Here is a 17,492-nt window from a genome sequence, read left to right on the forward strand (position 1 = left end):
GAATTACTGTCACCTGACGTCCTTAAGGGTAGAGTATTGGATTATTTTTAGACGTGACTTGGCTGCACGTTCAGACGTCTCACGGTAAAGGTGTGTCAGGTCTGGGAATGTATCAAGTTTGATTAGGTGTTATACTGGTAGGAGATTATTTACTCCAAAAGAAAATGGGTTTTAACTCTGGAACAACACCCTCCCTGTCCCTCAGCCAGACAAAGCCGGTGTTTGTTTAATCCGTTTTTGGTGAAGTGGTCAGTTATTGTTTTAAAGGAATCCCCGATTAGTTGTAACATTAGACTTTATTTGAGAAACATTTATTTTAACTGTAAAATAAAGACTGTAAAAATACTGTAGACTGTTTAGTTTTGTAAAATTTTAAAAATATATTTTAACACGGACGGTGCCATTTTATTTACACACAAAGCATTCTGGGTAAATGATGACGTGGATAGGTCCTCGCTGCTAGCGAGCTATATCCRCCCTGAAGGTTAATCTTGGACAATATCTGATGATCGACTCTTTTAAATGAAACCAGAGAGCGTTGACAGAGAGGAGAAGGYAGAAATGACTCAGCCTGKAACTGAAAATATGGATGGAGGACAACAGAGCTGCTTCATGGAAGAAGAACCTCAGCTTAGCCTGTTAGCCTTTGCGCTAGTGCCAACGCTGTATATGTATTAGCTCGGTGCTAGTGCGACAAAGAAGCTAAACTGAGGTCCTCCATCCATATTTTCAGTTGCAGACTGAGTCATTTTTGTGTTCCCCTGTCTGTCATGTGGATGGAGGACCTCAGTGATGAGAGGAGAATGTGTAGCACTGAGCTAATACATATATATGGTGATAGCATCGGGGCTAAAGCTAACAGGGTAAGCTGAGGTTCTTCTTCCATGAAGCAGCTCTGTTGTCCTCCATCCATATTTTCAGTTACAGACTGAGTCATTTCTACCTTCTCCTCTCTGTCAACTCTCTCTGGTTTCATTTAAAAGAGTCGATCATCAGATATTATCCAAGATTAACCTTCAGGGTGGATATAGCTCGCTATCAGCCTCGCACTGATGACATATCCACGTCATCATTTACACAGAATGCTTTGCGTGTAAATAAAATGGCCCCGTCAGTGTAATATATTTTTAAAATTTAGTTTTAAAATTATAAAAACTAAACAGCCTACAGTATTTTTGCGGTCTTTATTTTACAGTTAAAATAAAAGTTTATCAAATAAAGTCTAATGTTACAAATAATCGGGGATCCCTTTAAGATAGCATCCCAAACTGTGGCGCAAGTTTGATGCAGGTAAGAAACCGGCTGCCACCGCTGCAGGTCTGACATGCAAATTCTATGCAAAGCAAACCACTTAATCAGGCCTGCTTGCAAATTCGTATGAAAACAAAACACAAAATGTTATTTTTTAGGCCCCTGTGTATGACTAGTTCTCAGTAAATGTTCACCGATTGTTTACAAATGTGATTCAGTCTCAGGAGTGCCGGACAAACACATGATGAGAATAAACTTTCTGCCCCACTCACAATCACATGCACGTGAGTGCAGCGCCGCAGACAAAATGTAGTCAAATGTTCACATGCACTTTGGATTGACATAACGTTAGAAAAACAGTCCCGGTTGAAATAAATCACTCGGTTTATCTCTCCTTTTTGGAGATGATTAATGTTCCAGTGGTAGCAGTGTTTTTTAGTGGGAGTGGCCTGCTTGCTTTTTTTGAACAATGGCCAGAAAAAGCACAAGGAACATGAAAACAACCGATGAAGCAAGCCAGCCAACTCTCGCACGGTTCACGTGAGGTCTTTTCACTGATTTGTCGGTGAGTGAACGGCCTGCTTCATCGTGACGGCGTTTTCACATCAAATGGGTTGATGTCTCTGTCAACATTACTATACTTTTAGACAACTGAACTATTTTATTTGGACAGGAACATGGTTCAGAGCCATTTTGGTAAAATCGTTGTAGAGTTAGATCTTAAAAAGCTTATTTATTCAACAGATGCAACATAAAAGAAAGATATAAAGATGAGTGACTTCACAAAGCTCAGTGTCAGAGCAAAAACTGAACGTCTTTACCTGTTTCACAGTAGACTGACAGCTAGTGCTGTAGTACTTGAGACTGGTCTTGGTCTTAAGTCCACTTTTTGATGGTCTTGGTCTTGTCTCAGACTCAAAATTTTATTTCAAGACCAGTCAAGACCATAACTGTGGAAATATCTCTAAATGGCCAGATTATTGTCCAATTTATTTAACATTTGTGCTTTCATTGGGTTTAAAACATCCTGATTCAAACCCAAACCTGATTCATTGTTACTTATGTATTTTTGTTAACAGCTGTCATTCCCCACCATCTGCACACATCAATCCAAGAAAGTGAGCACCGGTTCTCTGGAAGTGGGAGGAGATGTCTGCAAAGACTTTAGTCAAACAATTCAGCTACATAAATCATAAAACGTATAGTTGTAAAACAACGTCCAGGAGAAAACGTACAGCAACTTGTAAATTCTGATGTTTCACTTTCAGAGACGGTGGGGACAACGTCAAACCTTTTATCGTCGCTAACGTTAACGATCTGCCTTCTGTAGCCAAAGTCTTTCCTCAGCCCTCACACACAGGTATTGTCAATGTTAGTTCTGTACATGTGTACAGAATACTCTATCTTTTAGAGTGCTTTATTTTTTTTAGTCTTGGTCTTGACTCGGTCTCACCCTCCCTTGGTCTTGGTCTCGACTTGGTTCAAGCCCTAAAAGGTTTGGTCTTGTCTCGGTCTCGAGACACTGTGGTCTTGGTCTTGACTTGGTCTCGGGGTAGGTGGTCTTGACTACAACACTACTGACAGCAAACATCAATGCTGTGTTTAACTGGGGGAGTATAATGTAGGGATGTGGATAAATTTTTAATCCTACACCAATATTAAATCTGACAGCGGATTCCAAAAGGATATTACAAACCAAACAAAATAACACCAAAATCCTGTGATTATCTCAAGTATGAGGGAAGTTATTGATGTTTGTTTAGGTGAAATCAGCTTATGTTTTCTTGCTGCAGTTCACAGCAGAACCAATGGGGCCTTTGTGACCATTTCACCTTGCTGTTTCCTATTTTTGCTCATAACTTCCTCAGTGTTCAAGATATCGCCATGAAATTTTAGGAAAAGATTCACATTCTGGTTTTGCAGGAAGCATCTTGTATCCTAAAAGCTAATAAAACTTAATAATAGCCAATTCAAAAGTAGCAGAAAGGGATTAAAATAATATTAAAAGACAAACTGCAGCATCAAGTCAACTTAATGTGTCTTAGAAAGTAAGGAAATTAAAATAATTTAAAAACCATGTGGACATCTGTTTTGTAAACAAAGCTCCTCAACCAATGACAGCGTCTTAAATGTGTCAAGTGACAAAGACGAGCAACAACACATTTTGCTAACAAGTGCTGTTCCGGATTAAAAAAACATGCTTTGACGTTTCAAATCATTATCAAATTTAGAACAAGGGCAGATAAAATAATGTTCTTCATGGCAGCATATCTATTTAAGGGGTCACTAGAAAAACTCAGGTGATTTACTTTGATCCTCTTTTCAAAAAATTGTCTCTTCAAAATGCATCAACAAAAAGTAAAAACCGGAAGACGAGGCTGTAGCTAACTACCTGACGTCAGTGCGCTTTGTTGAAATTCGTAGAAATAATGAAACAGGAGTAAATTACAAGCAAACACACCAAGCAGCCTTGCAAAATCTGGTCACAGCAGTTTGGGAAGAAAATTGCAGCAGCTGCTGACGAAATGTCAACATCCCTACATAATGTGACTTAATTCTGCTCAGACTGTTGTCCTCTTATTACCACAGCACATGATATCACACAGAGGCCACAGCAGGTTAAAAAAAACAGTTAAAACAACCATTAAGCCAAAGAGAAAGTCATCCATGCTATATCCTTTTGTCCACTTTGATTCATTGAATCCATTTATATTTGGCAAAATCATATCCTTTGCAGGTATTTGTCAGAAAAACTGACAACAATTAATATTTGCCACTTTGCAATCCTTGCAATGACGTATTTTTGTGTGCGACACACTTTCAGTAATGAGCGTTTGTGAGCCCGTGGCATGTTTTGTTACTAAAGATGTGCTGCCGCACCACAATGTGGAAAAATTGGGTTTCAATTCTATTTTAACGTGTTAAAATGAAGAAACTAGTTTGACTGATGATTTGTACAGTTTTAAAACACAGAAGACTGATTCAGAGTCAAAAACCTGCAAGTTCAGTTATCATTTATTAGTAGCCACTGGCTAAACGCCACAACTAATTGTGAATTTTTTTTTGCACTATTGCTTAGGGATGCACTATATATTGGCATTGACATCAGTCTCGGCCGATATCGGTCATTTTTTAGAACATCTGTATCAGTCCAATATGAAAAACGGGGCTGATATTAATGTCAGATATTGATTTCTCACTTTTTAGCTTTGCGTTTCTGTTTTGGTAGACAAAATATTTGGTCGAATGGTATCTGTTTGATCACGATAGTGATATTGACGCTGCGCAGCCAGGAATAACTGAAGTAGAGCCATGTTAGTGGTCTGGTCGTTTATTTACGGTATCAAAAAAGACACAAGCGTATTTGTGCATATACATATTTATATATGTATACACAAATAATTTGCGTGTTTGTGTAATATCGGTAAATGTCGGTTATCGGCCATAACACCAATAATAATATCGGATGTCGACTGAAATTTTCATATCAGTGCATCCCTAATATCGCTCAACCCTGAAATTGAGAAGAGTTATGATCAAGTTCATAAAAACTTTTAGCCAAAACAAACAAAAAAAAACCCCTCAAAAACTGTATATTCTGTTTATTCCCAAAGATTGTTGTTTAATTATCTTTAATCAGCTGAGCAGCCTGAGATTATCCACTCTGCTGCTTGTGGGGGGTCCTGTCAATTCAGTAGGAGGTCCTACAGCTTGATCCATGACAGACTGTTATAACTACTACAATGATGGAAGTAGTTTTCTCTGCACATTGAGGCAGTTCAATCCTTTATTAAACTCTATACAAATGAAATCTAATCTCTAAGAACTGTCTTTAACAACAGGCCTGAACAAACCCATAGCATTATTTATAAAAAGAAAAATCAGACTTTTCTTTTTGACCTAAAATAATTGGCAAAACCATTTTTTGTCAATGACTGAGAATCTTCACCAGCACACTCCTCAGACGTCCTTCACCTATTTATATCTACTGTAGATGGACACGCCTCTTTGGTCTGTTAGTGTTGACTTGTGCATGATAATAAGTCATCTGAATGAATCATGCATGCCTGAATTGTACTTACAGTACGTGCACAGTATAAATTACACATGCAACGTGTCATTTGATAAACGATTGCTGTTCTCAGGTCACGATCAAGCTGCTGTTTACCAAACTCCCAGATGTCAGTTGTTGTGTCTCAGATCACAAACATGTCTGTTCAAATACACTACAGCTCTGCTACATTCCAGACAGATCATATCGGCAAAGTAATATCTGCTGGGGGGGTGTCACCTGCTGACAGTCTCACGGGTTTTTGCTGTCTTGTCCTTGTGGATAAATGAAAGAGGAAGACACACTGGCTGAGCAGCAGCAGCCTCTGTCCGAATGTCAGCTGCAGGGTCTGCTGTTGTTTTGCAGAGGGGCTTTGGGAAGTCCTTGCCCTCCGAGGTCAGCTTTCAACGCCTCCCAGTTCCTGCTTTGACAGACAACCGGCGTTCACACAGGCATTTTCCTTGTTCCATGTCATCTGAGGGCCGACAAGCTGCAAAACTGGATTGGCTTGATGTGACAGCAGTATCAACGTTTATTATTGTCAAATATGTTCACTTAAATGAGACCTTGTAGTTGAAAAAGAGGGGAAACCTACAATTATTATCATTGTTGTCCATCTCTTGATTACTTTTTATGTCCTGTTGCTAATAATGTGCCTAAATATCTCCGTTTGAGCAGAGTAATCTATCAGAAGAGCAAAAATCAATTGAGTTTATCTTGATAAAATTCTCAATTTTGCATCATACATAGTTTTTCCACTTGGATTCCATCTTTCTTCTGTAATATTTTGTCTTCACAAAATTCAATAGTGACCCTTTTTCAACTGTCTTTATATCCTGTCCTATTTTTACCAACTCTTGAAGCTTAGCTGATGTGCTTTTAGTCCAAAACCTAATTATTTCACCAATAACTTTTAACAGACTTCCTGTGGATGTTACCTTCAGGAAGCGTTGTGACAGAGGTCTCATGACAGGGAAATAAATCAAATTGGTAAGCGAGCATTTAAAAGCATTTTAGTTTTTATGGTTTTTATCAGCTGATTAATAGTGCCATTCTAAAGGATTTTAGAACGTTGTCATTTTTACCCCCTGCCATGTGATTTGGACCAGCTGTTAGTGTTTTGCCTGTTTGCTGAAGTGTTGAAAAGTACACACACACACCACGATAACTTCATATAAAAGGGGCCAATAATACAAATTTGCCAAAAATGACAACGTAAAGTAAACATTACTATCTATGACGGGCCATTCTTTGTACACTGCATCAACTCTTGAGGCTGTTTTTCAACACCTGAACTAGTTCAGTGTGGGACCTTTTCTTCTGCCATCCTTTGATTGACTTAATATACTCACAGGTAGGGTAAGTTAATCTGCAAGAGCTAAACATTTTCACTGTCTTTGATTTTGACAAGTTTAAATTCTTGCACAAGATGCTTCTAAGGCGTTGTGCAACAAATATCCACCACATTGGTAAAACTATTAATTATCAAATTTAAAGTGCTTGGACACTTGATTATTAGCCGTTATTAAATCCTCAAAGTATTGTTGCATTAATATATGCAGTGGTCTTTAACTGCTTATGTCCAACATCCTGTGCTGTTTAGAGGCAAGTTCATTGAAGATGGTTGCCAACTGATCTTAAAAACACAGCTATTTTTTGAAATTTGTTGTGGTAACAGCGTTGAGTCATTTACAGTGGTTTGCAAAAGTATTCATACCCCTTGAACTTTTCCATATTTTGTCACATTACAACCACAAACATAAATATATTTCACTGGAATTTAATGTGAAAGACCAACACAAAGTGGTATACAATTGTGAAGTGGAAGCAAAATTTTACATGAATCAAAACATTTTTTACAAATAAAAAACTGAAAAGTGCGACGTGCAAAAGTATTCAGCCCCCTTTTCCCTGAGTGCAACCAATTGCATTCAGAAGTTGCCTGATGACTGCTAATGACTCAAAAGGGTCCACCTGTGTGTAATCTAATCTCAGTACAAATACAGCTGCTCCGTGACGGCCTCAGATGTTGGTTAAGAGAATATTGGGGAGCAAACAGCATCATGAAGTCCAAAGAACACACCAGACAGGTTAGGAATATGTTTTTGGAGAAGTTTAAAGCAGGCTTAGGTTATAAAAAGATTTCCCAAGCTTTGAACATCTCACGGAGCACTGTTCAATCCATCATCCGGAAATGGAAAGAGTATGGCACCACAGTAAACCTGCCAAGACAAGGCCGTCCACCTAAACTTACAGGCCGAACAAGGAGATCACTGATCAGAGAGGCAGCCAAGAGGCCCATGATGACTCTGGATGAAATGCAGAGAGCCACAGCTCAGGTGGGGGAAACTGCCCACAGGACAACAATTAGTCGTGCACTACACAAATGTGGTCTTTATGGAAGAGTGGCAAGGAGAAAGCCATTGTTAAAAGAAAACCATAAGAAGTCCCGTTTGCAGTTTGCCAGAAGCCATGTTGAGGACACAGCAAACATGTGGAAGAAAGTGCTTTGGTCAGACGAGACCAAAATTGAACTTTTTGGCCACAATGCAAAACGCTATGTGTGGCGGAGAAAGAACACTGCACATCACTCTGAAAACACCATCCCCACTGTCAAATATGGTGGTGGCAGCATCATGCTCTGGGGGTGCTTCTCTTCAGCAGGGACCGGGAAGTTGGTCAAAGTTGATGGGAAGATGGATGGAGCCAAATACAGGGCAATCTTGGAAGAAAACCTGTTGGAGTCAGCAAAAGATTTGAGACTGGGGCGGAGGTTCACCTTCCAGCAGGACAACGACCCTAAACATAAAGCCAAAGCTACAATGGAGTGGTTTAAAAAAAAGAATATTCATGTGTTAGAATGGCCCAGTCAAAGTCCAGACCTAAACCCAATTGAGAATTTGTGGCAAGATCTCAAAACTGCTGTTCACAAACGCTCTCCATCCAATCTGACTGAGCTTGAGCTGTTTTGCAAGGAGGAATGGGCAAGAATTGCAGTCACTAGATGTGCAAAGCTGGTGGAGACATACCCTAAAAGACTTGCAGCTGTAATTGCAGCAAAAGGTGGCTCCACAAAGTATTGACTCAGGGGGGCTGAATAATTTTGCACATCGCACTTATCAGTTTTTTATTTGTAAAAAATGTTTTGATTCATGTAAAATTTTGCTTCCACTTCACAATTGTATACCACTTTGTGTTGGTCTTTCACATTAAATTCCAGTGAAATATATTTATGTTTGTGGTTGTAATGTGACAAAATATGGAAAAGTTCAAGGGGTATGAATACTTTTGCAAACCACTGTATAATGTAATCTCTAAACTTAACACTTGGGATAAATTTATTTTCAAGGTTTGAGCAAAACAGTTTCAGCTTCAGTTCAGCTATGACTTTGTGCAATGACAGGTGAATGCTAGGCCCTCCATTCTGTTATTGATGAGTTGATAAATGTGTGTTTTTTTTAGAAGAATCAAGAACTTTGTAGTTGTGGTGCAGCTCTGTAAAATATATTTTGTCTTTTAACTTAGCGTTTAAAAAGAAATGCTCTATTGGATTTAATTATATTCAAATAATATAAGTCTTTTGGAAACCGATGTCTTAAATTTGTTGTTTCGGTGTGGGATGTTTGTGGAAAAAGTGTGTATTTGCGATGGTGATAAAACCACACGTAGCCAGTGGAATCCATGATGTTGACTTGTTAGTAAGGGGCTTTTCGTGAAGGTGCTGATTTACAAATAAGCTGATAGTTTGTAGAGAAGGTGTGCAAGTTCAGTACAAAAAAGAAATAATATATTGTTAAAATATAAGCATTGGTTACTGCTAACATTATTAGCAGCAGACATGTTAGTGATTTAAGAAAAAACTTTACCATCAAAGCTTTTACTTTGAAACTTTAGCATGACTATCAGATTAATGTGGATTTTCACTGTGGTGTTACAGCTTGAATGCTCCTAAAAAACCTGGGTGATTTGATGGGTTTTATTTTCTTGTGAAACCATTCCCTTGTGCTATGATAGTTTGTTGAAGTTAAAATTGTGTCATCCACCTACGTTGTGGTTGTGGTACGTGGCTGCAGTAGTCGACTAAAAATAGCTTCAAGCCTATTATTTACCTGTATCTCATGGGGGAAGAAATGAATAAAAAAAGGCTAATACAGTGGAAAAAGAAATTTTTGGTTCGTAATCTCTAAACCTCAAGTAACGAGCGTAAGATTAGAAATTAATTAGATTTTAAATTTGATATGTGTCTTTTTAAACCATTTCTTCATGTATTCAATAACAGTTCTCTGAGAGTCAGTTTCTCCTCCTGAAAGTTTGGATCAGATTTATCATCATGGGCTGCAGGCCAGAGCCGGCACATCTGTTTAGTTTTAAGTCTGAATCTGTTAATTAATAACAAATGTAACCACCTCATTTGAATAAGGACTTCAAGGCCTTTTATTTGAAGGAATGCATAACGATACAGACAGCATGGACAAACATTATCACTCCTTCTTAGAATAGTAAAGCCGTCTACTAGTTAAGCTGTTAATGAATAAAAATCTGTTGGAAAATTGCACTAAAATGTGTCGGAGTAGTAAATCTGCCCTCCAGACACTGATGAGTCAATAGGATGAAGGAAATAAAATTTTTGCAAGCTCAGATAAAATAAACCAAGTCATGCTGCTGGTGTATAAATTTAGATTTCAAGCTCAAATATAAAGAGACTTCCATGTTTTTACCATTTTTTGAAAATCCTAAAATTATTTTACCACTCTAGTTTACGTCAAGATTCATGATGACCTTTATCCTCTCACCAGATTAAACCTTTGGAGGCAGTCCAATTCAAAATGATCGCCTAAGCTAATCAACATTAGCCAATCCAAAAGCATGAAAGATGTGAGGCAATGCATTCCTTCAGGGAATCATTGGGCTTTAATATAGAAATGTTTCTGTTTTATCTGTATCTTTTACATTTTATTTTTATTTTCTGCGTTGTGCATCTTAAGCTACCTTGTGTAAAAAGAGGCAGAAGATGCTTGCAGCATTGCCTCTCTTACGCACTCGTTTATGAGCCGGCAGTGATGGCAGAGGCAGGGGAAGTAAGACAAAGAGTTCTGATTGAAAATAATGCTTCCCGTTAGTTAAACTGTCAGAGTGGGCTCGTGCTAAAGAAGACCAGCCTTCTGCTGAAATGGAGACATGGTGAAAGATTACTCTTTTTTTCCCCCTTCTTTTCTAATAATGGAACTGTTCAGCTGCAAATTGAAGCTGATTATATCTGCAGAGAGCTTTTTAGAGCCTGTTTTCATGTGATGTGCCACAGATTTTGCAGATCATTGCCCTCGAGCAATAACTGCATAAGGACTGTCGGTCCCAACAATGTTCTTATTCACCGTCACACCTGTTGGATAGAGCTCTCCATTGCAGTCAGAAGATGACACTGCATGTGGGGATGTGGAATTATTTGCTATAACCTCATGAAAGGATCCGATTTAACTCAGCAAATGAGTTTCTGAGGAGAATGAACTTCACATACAAACGTTTAAAGTAAGCGTTCCGACACTTTGACACTACTTTGAGTAGTGACCGAAAGAACGAGATAGTGGATACAAGCGGCCGAAATAAGTTTCCCCCGCAGGGTGTCTGGGCTCTCTCTTAGAGATAAGATGAGAAGCTCGGTCATCCAGGAGGGACTCAGAGTAGAGCCGCTGCTCCTCCACGTCGAGAGGAGCCAGTTGAGGTGGTTCATCTGGTTAGGAGGCCTCCTGGACGCCTCCCTGTTGAGGTGTTCCGGGCATGTTCCACTGGGAGGAGACCCAGGACACGCTGGAGGGACTATGTTTCTCAGCTGGCCTGGGAACACCTTGGGATTCCCCCAGATGATCTGAACCAAGTGGCTGGAGAGAGGAAAGTCTGGGTCTCTCTGCTTAGGCTGCTGCCCCCGAGACCTGACCCTGGATAAGAGGAAGAAAACGGACAGATCATATTTGTCCAAGTATCGGTGTTTCTTTGACAAGTGATGGTAGAATGGGGCGAAAGATGGAGTGATAGATTTGAGACTTGTCTGGCGTGATGAGGGTGTTGCTCTTGTCTGTCGTGGTAAAGAAAGAGCTAAGCTGAAAGGTTGTGTTCCAACTATTGATTTAAAAAAGGCTGATCACGATTAATTGTGGCATTTAACCTATAAAGATTAATGTGACGACAATTGCGCTTCCAAGTTTTTGACTCAAAATCTATTAGAATTAAACTTAAAAATGATTAGTCAAGCTAATTTCTTTAATTTTAACAGGTTGAAATCCATTTTTAGCAACGTAATATGGCACGGCCTGCGGTATCTCCTTCCTTTGCCACTTGTAAGAGTCAGATTGACCGAGTGCATCGTGGATTCTCTGCTGATATTTCCACCATTTGCTTGAGTAGAGTTTGCTGTAGCCAACTTTTTTTGTCTTTCCTCGTACTTTGTTTTATGCCGCTAGGGTTAGCATTAGCTCCGTACCGCCTTTGGCTATTGAGCCCACATGCAAGCTTGTCAGTGAGGGTGCATTGCACTCAAAAATACGTCAAAGTAGCTAATATTCGTCTGTGACAGTTCTTCTGAAGATTAATTGCACAAAACCTTCACCTATGGTCATGAGGTGTGGATCTTGACCAAATAGATCCTGAATACAAATGGTGGAAATGATTTTTCTCTGTAGGATGGAGATAAGGTGCTGGTCTCCTTCGCACCAAAAGGAGTCAGTAAAGGTGATTTGGGCACGTGATTAGGATGTCTCCTGGGAGCCTCTCTTTAGAGGTGTTTTTAGGTTTGTCCCACTGGAAAATGATGCCAATCCAGTCCAAGAACTCTCTGGAGGGATCCTATATTCTCTCTGGCATTGAAACCCCTTGGTATACCCCAGGAGGAGCTGAAGAAGCATGCCGTTAATAAAAGAGACAACCCAACCACATAAGCGAAATAAAATGGATGGATGGATTTATAAACTGGTTTTGGTGTTCTCTTTGTGCATCATTTATAGCTGACGTTCATCCATTATTTATTTATTTTTTTGTAAATCTGAGCAGTTTACCTGGAGTTGTAGATATGTTCTAATGCATCTGTCGGTAGGCCTGTCACGATAACAAATTTTGCTGGGCGATTAATTGTCTCAAAATTTATTGCGATAAACGATAATATTGCCTGGTGACCGTTTTACAACTAATAATTATAAAAGCGTAATGTGTAAGTGTAATAAATCAATAAACTTTCATTTTTAAAAGAATGTTTAACAAAGTGGACTCTCAGTCTCTAACAAAAAAATGCACTTGAATAAAAAAAAAAAAAACAAAGAACAACAAAATGTAAATTAAACACCACACACAACTAAGACAGTAAATAAACAATATTAAAGAACAGCATCTCTTTAGAGATGAAGCAAATTACACAGCCTGGTGAGGACCCACTGTTTCTTATGGGGACATAAGCCCAGTTCACATCCCATGTAAAGTTTAAGGCTAGGTTTAGGGTCAAATCGTAATAGAAAATACTGGTAAATGAATGAAAGTCAATGCAAAGTCCCCATGAGGATAGAAGAACAAACGTGTCTGTGTGTGTGTGTGAGGAGGGGACAGTCAGAGCGCTGCGGGAGGAAATCAGACAGTTCAGAGGTTTCCTCATGAGTTGTTGGGACAGCCACTGGTTTTTTTGGGTGTTTTGTTAAAACACAGATGCTGCGTTTAAGTTTCCTGTTATTTTTGGGAGCTACAGGTAAAGTCTTGACGACTTTGTCGCGGGTCTGGGGGAGTTTCAGCCCCCACCCCTTCTCCTCCTTCTCTCTCTCTCTCTCTGTCTCTCTCTCTCTCTCTCTCTCTCTCTCTCTCTCTCTCTCTCTCTCTCACTCCGTCTCTCTCTCCCTCCCTCCCTCCGCAGCGAAATCCAGGTTCTAGTTCTCCGACACTTCTGCAGCCGCGTTCTGCTTCGAAGTGTTTCTTTAGGAACTAGCTCTCACGCTAAAGCGAGAGTTGACTCCTCCCACACTAAGAAAACAGGAGGGGAGGGGTCAGCGGAGCTCCTGTGTTGCGGAGCAGAGAGGAGAGAGACGAAGTAAACAAACAAGCAGGAAAATGAAACTTATCGCCGTCTTTTTTTTACCGACCTCAAAAAAAGTTATCGTGCGATTAATTGATTTATTGACTATCGCGACAGGCCTATCTGTCGGTTATAAAAACCTCCACCCTTCTACTTGAGTTTCTGTTGAACATCTTTGTGTTTACGTTGCTGGGCACATGCGAGGGGCAAAGCTGGCTTTGACCCAGCAGACTCGGAGCTGCAGAGATGGTCACTGTTGACACAGTTTTGTTTGTAACCTCATTTTATTCTTCTTCTTTACTTTTAATGTCACGGAGAAGGTTTACCCTAAACGAGGAATGGGACAGCTGTCTGGTTAATGTCTCACTCAGAGCAGATGTAAAACTCTGTGGGAACTGTGTAACTTTGATGGAAACATTTATTTAAGCTCACATAAACTGTTGCCTGACAGTTAAATCCAGATACACGACACCTGTAAGGCAGACGAGGACACAGATACATGTTGTGATGTATCCAGCTTCTTGTTTTACTGTATTTCTCACAGGTGTTTACAAATTTCAAAACAGTGAAATGCCATTTTTAAGAATGCTTTTGTTCTATATGACGAGTATAATATTTATTAGATAGAACTGGTTTATATTTTCTGTTTTACACAAACTGATTTGTTTCTGGCCTTATATTATTTGTGACTGTGTAATTATTTTTGTATATTCAGCAAGCATTGCCCCTTATTACACATTAACCAGAATCACAAGTCCTAATCATTCAGTGGTGTCCAGTCTAACAGCTTTAATTAATGAATTGTAATCTAGCTTCACCGCTGTTCTGTTGTTTAAATAAGCTTTTTTTGTAGAAACATTGTTGGTTAATTGAGACAATAAATGAGTTGAGAACTCATTTATCTTTGAATATTTCCAATGTAACTTTGTGGAATTACAAACTACAGGTTGCTTAGAAGAAACAAATACATTTGTTTTTAAAAAGCTAAATTTACTTTCCCTGCCACTCAAAGTTGGTAAATGGTACTGAACTTATAGAGCGCTTTTCAAGTCCCTCCGGACCCCCAAAGCGCTTTACACTAACAGACATTCACCCATTCACACTCACATTCACACACTGATGATGGCAAACTACACTGTAGCCACAGCTGCCCKGKGRCRCAYTGACAGAGGTGGGGCTGCCATGCATCGGCGCCACCGGACCCTCTGACCACCATCAGTTGAGAAAATATCAGTTGTATTTTGCTAAAGGTAGTCATTGTAATGTCACGAAGAATAGATGGAACAGGATGTGTTTCATTGTTTTTGTTTTTTAGTTTTTAATCTAACTGAAGTATGAACAACCAAACGCAGCCAGTCTTATGTAGGTCAGTCAAGTGCTTTCGCATGATTTTTGGTTAATTCCGCTGAGTGTTTTGTTTACATTGAGTGCATATCCACTTTTCAGAGGTGCATATTGATATCAGTAAGTCTTTTTATAAAATGTAATTGCTTTACCTGTTTTTTTGCCTTTTTGTAGCCCTTTGAGATCGCTAGATGAAAAGGGCACCATAAATAAAAAGTATTATAAAGTTATTATTATTAGTCTCTGCTCAACTTTTGCTGAATTTAATTAGCAATAATTAATGTATTTTTTATTATAGTATGACAATATAGTATAAGAGTATACAGTATAAGAGTATAAGGCAGTATAAGAGACCACTTTAAAATGATAAGCTTCTATGATTTTACTCTTTAATTTAAATCACTTGAATTAAGTTTATTTATATAGCACCAAGTCACACAATGCGTCATCTCAGGGCGCTGTATACAAAAAACTTTATGGGTGTATGTTTGTGTAAAATGAACATTGTTATTTTATTCTATGAACTACTGACATGTCTCCGAAATTCAAAGCAAAAATGAAGTATTTCTTTGCAGAAAATGAGAAATGGTCAAAGTGATGACAAAGATGCAGTGATTTCAGACCTCAGATAATTTAGAAACAACAAAACTAATGTTTTACCTCAGGAAGAGATCAGAAATCAATCTTTGGAATGCTTTTCACCAAATACAGGTCAACTCTGCAGTGGTCTCTTCATTTTTTCCAGAGCTGTGTATTGGGATGATAATCAGTTTTAATAAACACATATTTTTCCTTACTTTTTTCATTCGGTTCCATTACTGTGATGCTCGAAGCACTTTCTGTGTCTTAAAGCTTCTTAGCTGCAATCATCTAAACTGAGTGGGCATCAGGAGCAGTGAGAGTCCATCAGATTGACTTAAAATAATACTGACATACAGAGCATAAATGCTTGTATTATAATAGCCTCTGATTTATTGTAATCCAAGCAGTCTTTTGCAATATTGATATCGCACAAATTGATATTACCCAGGCAGTAACGTTTCTGTAGATCATGCAGCCCTAACAAGAATGGATAAGCTTCAGTGCTCACGTGCTGTAGCCGAGTTTGAACTGGAAGTTGAGCTGAAGCGTTGCCAAGAGCAGATTAAAGGAGCTAAATAATTTAGGCAACAAAAATCGGCCGTAGAGAAAACCGTGTACACACCAGGTGGGCGCGTGGCTCTGGCACTGCTCGACGGTGCCAGTGTTTGTGCAGCTGTGTTTAAAGTGTGTGTTGCTGCAGCAGCAGCAGCAGGTAATCCAGAACAGGAGGAGTCAAAGACAACCTGCTGGCTCCTCCTCCTTTGCTTTAATGGGAGCACAGGTAAACACTGCTTTAGCTGGAAAAACACAGCGGTTTACCTTTTGGTGTTTGCTCATAGATGTTTGAAAACATGTTTACTGATTCCTGTCCTACCGCCTGTTGACACAGCGTACTACTGAACACACACGCCTCTCGCTCTGTGAAAGGCACATGTTTGGTTAATTGTTTAGGCCTCGACTGAGGTGATTAGGCTGCGTCATCAGAGTGGAGGAGTATCATCTTTATGCCTTTTTAGCAAAATGTCTCATGAACCAGTGGATGGATTTTTATAAAACTCTCAGCAGTAAGGACTTGATGGACGTGGTGTGACAGTGCGAGGCGACTGTGTTGAGAATGACTCTTAGCCCTAACATATCTCACAAGATATAACGTCACATGAGCTGGTGCATAACGTTGTTTACAAGGTTTGACCAAAACAGCTGTAACTCACTCCCTCCTCATCATGAGATGGGTTTAATTAAATCTCTGGCTTGAGTAGCAGCGGACGATTTTCATTCCTCCGAGGAATGCTGGGCTTTAAATTCAGAATGTTCTTAGTTTAAAACTACTGCAGTACTTTATTTCAGTGACAGAAAAGATTTTCTGTGATTGTTTTTCCCCCCACAGTATTTGTGTGTTTTGCATTCTGACAAAAATAGGAAACTAACATTTGTACTTATCAACATCAGAAGAATCAAAAGAATCCGGCCAGATGAACTTGTTTTGATCTTATTTTTAGAAACCACCTCACTCAGAAGAATGTTTTGTACGGTTTTTGTTTTTTTGGATGTTTTCCTTCCAGTCATCAACAATAGATGTAGACGTGTCCTTTTGTGCTGCACTGTTGTCCTCTCTGTGGCTGCTACGAACGCAGGACCAATGAATTGGAAAATGGTAATATTGGAAAACTGAATGGGACTAAAGAGACAAAACTCCAGAAATACGGATGGCTGCTCGTCTTCTCAGAGAGGCCTGAGGCTCGACTTTAAACCAAGCAAACTTTTTGTTCTTAACAAGTCTTGAATCTGGACCATTACAAGAAGAACAGCAGAAGAAGAGTCTCAACTTAAAGGTGTAGTACTGTACTGATGCTCTACCTATTAGTACTTGCTGACCATGATTTAGCCTGATCAGCACATCTAGTTAATCAAAGTCTGATTTGACTGTTGGCGAGGGTTAGGTCTCACAAAGTATTGGAGTGTGTGTGTGATCCTTTTTGTTTGGGGTGGGGGTGCAGGCAGTGTATTATTGAATATAGTGTTCTTTCACACTAGTATGTAGTAGGGCTGTGTATTGGCAAGAATTTGGCGATACGATACATATCATGACAGAGGGGTCACGATATGATATATCCCGATTTATTGCGATATATTGTGATTTTTTTTTCCAAAAATTCTATTAAATAAAAACCTCTTACAGGGGAAAAAAAATGAAAAACCAAAATTCATTGTCTCAGAAAA

At 39.2% G+C, this 17,492-nt stretch overlaps 1 protein-coding gene across 3 annotated transcripts in view; it reads left to right on the forward strand.

Annotated features, from left to right (window-relative positions):
• gab2 (GRB2-associated binding protein 2) overlaps positions 1-17,492 on the forward strand; it is a 60,889-nt gene that overhangs the window by 4,073 nt on the left and 39,324 nt on the right. Inside the window, exon 1 of one of the 3 annotated variants that reach the window (XM_014012781.1) lies at positions 16,815-17,104. The exons of the other annotated variants lie outside the window; for them this stretch is intronic. The gene's annotated coding sequence lies outside the window, so the exon portion shown is untranslated. Of the gene's footprint in view, positions 1-16,814; positions 17,105-17,492 lie in introns of those variants that run through there. 3 annotated transcript variants of the gene reach the window in all.

Source organism: Austrofundulus limnaeus, unplaced genomic scaffold (genome assembly GCF_001266775.1).
Source record: "Austrofundulus limnaeus strain Quisiro unplaced genomic scaffold, Austrofundulus_limnaeus-1.0 Scaffold94, whole genome shotgun sequence".
In the NCBI taxonomy this organism is placed as follows: Eukaryota; Metazoa; Chordata; class Actinopteri; order Cyprinodontiformes; family Rivulidae; genus Austrofundulus; species Austrofundulus limnaeus.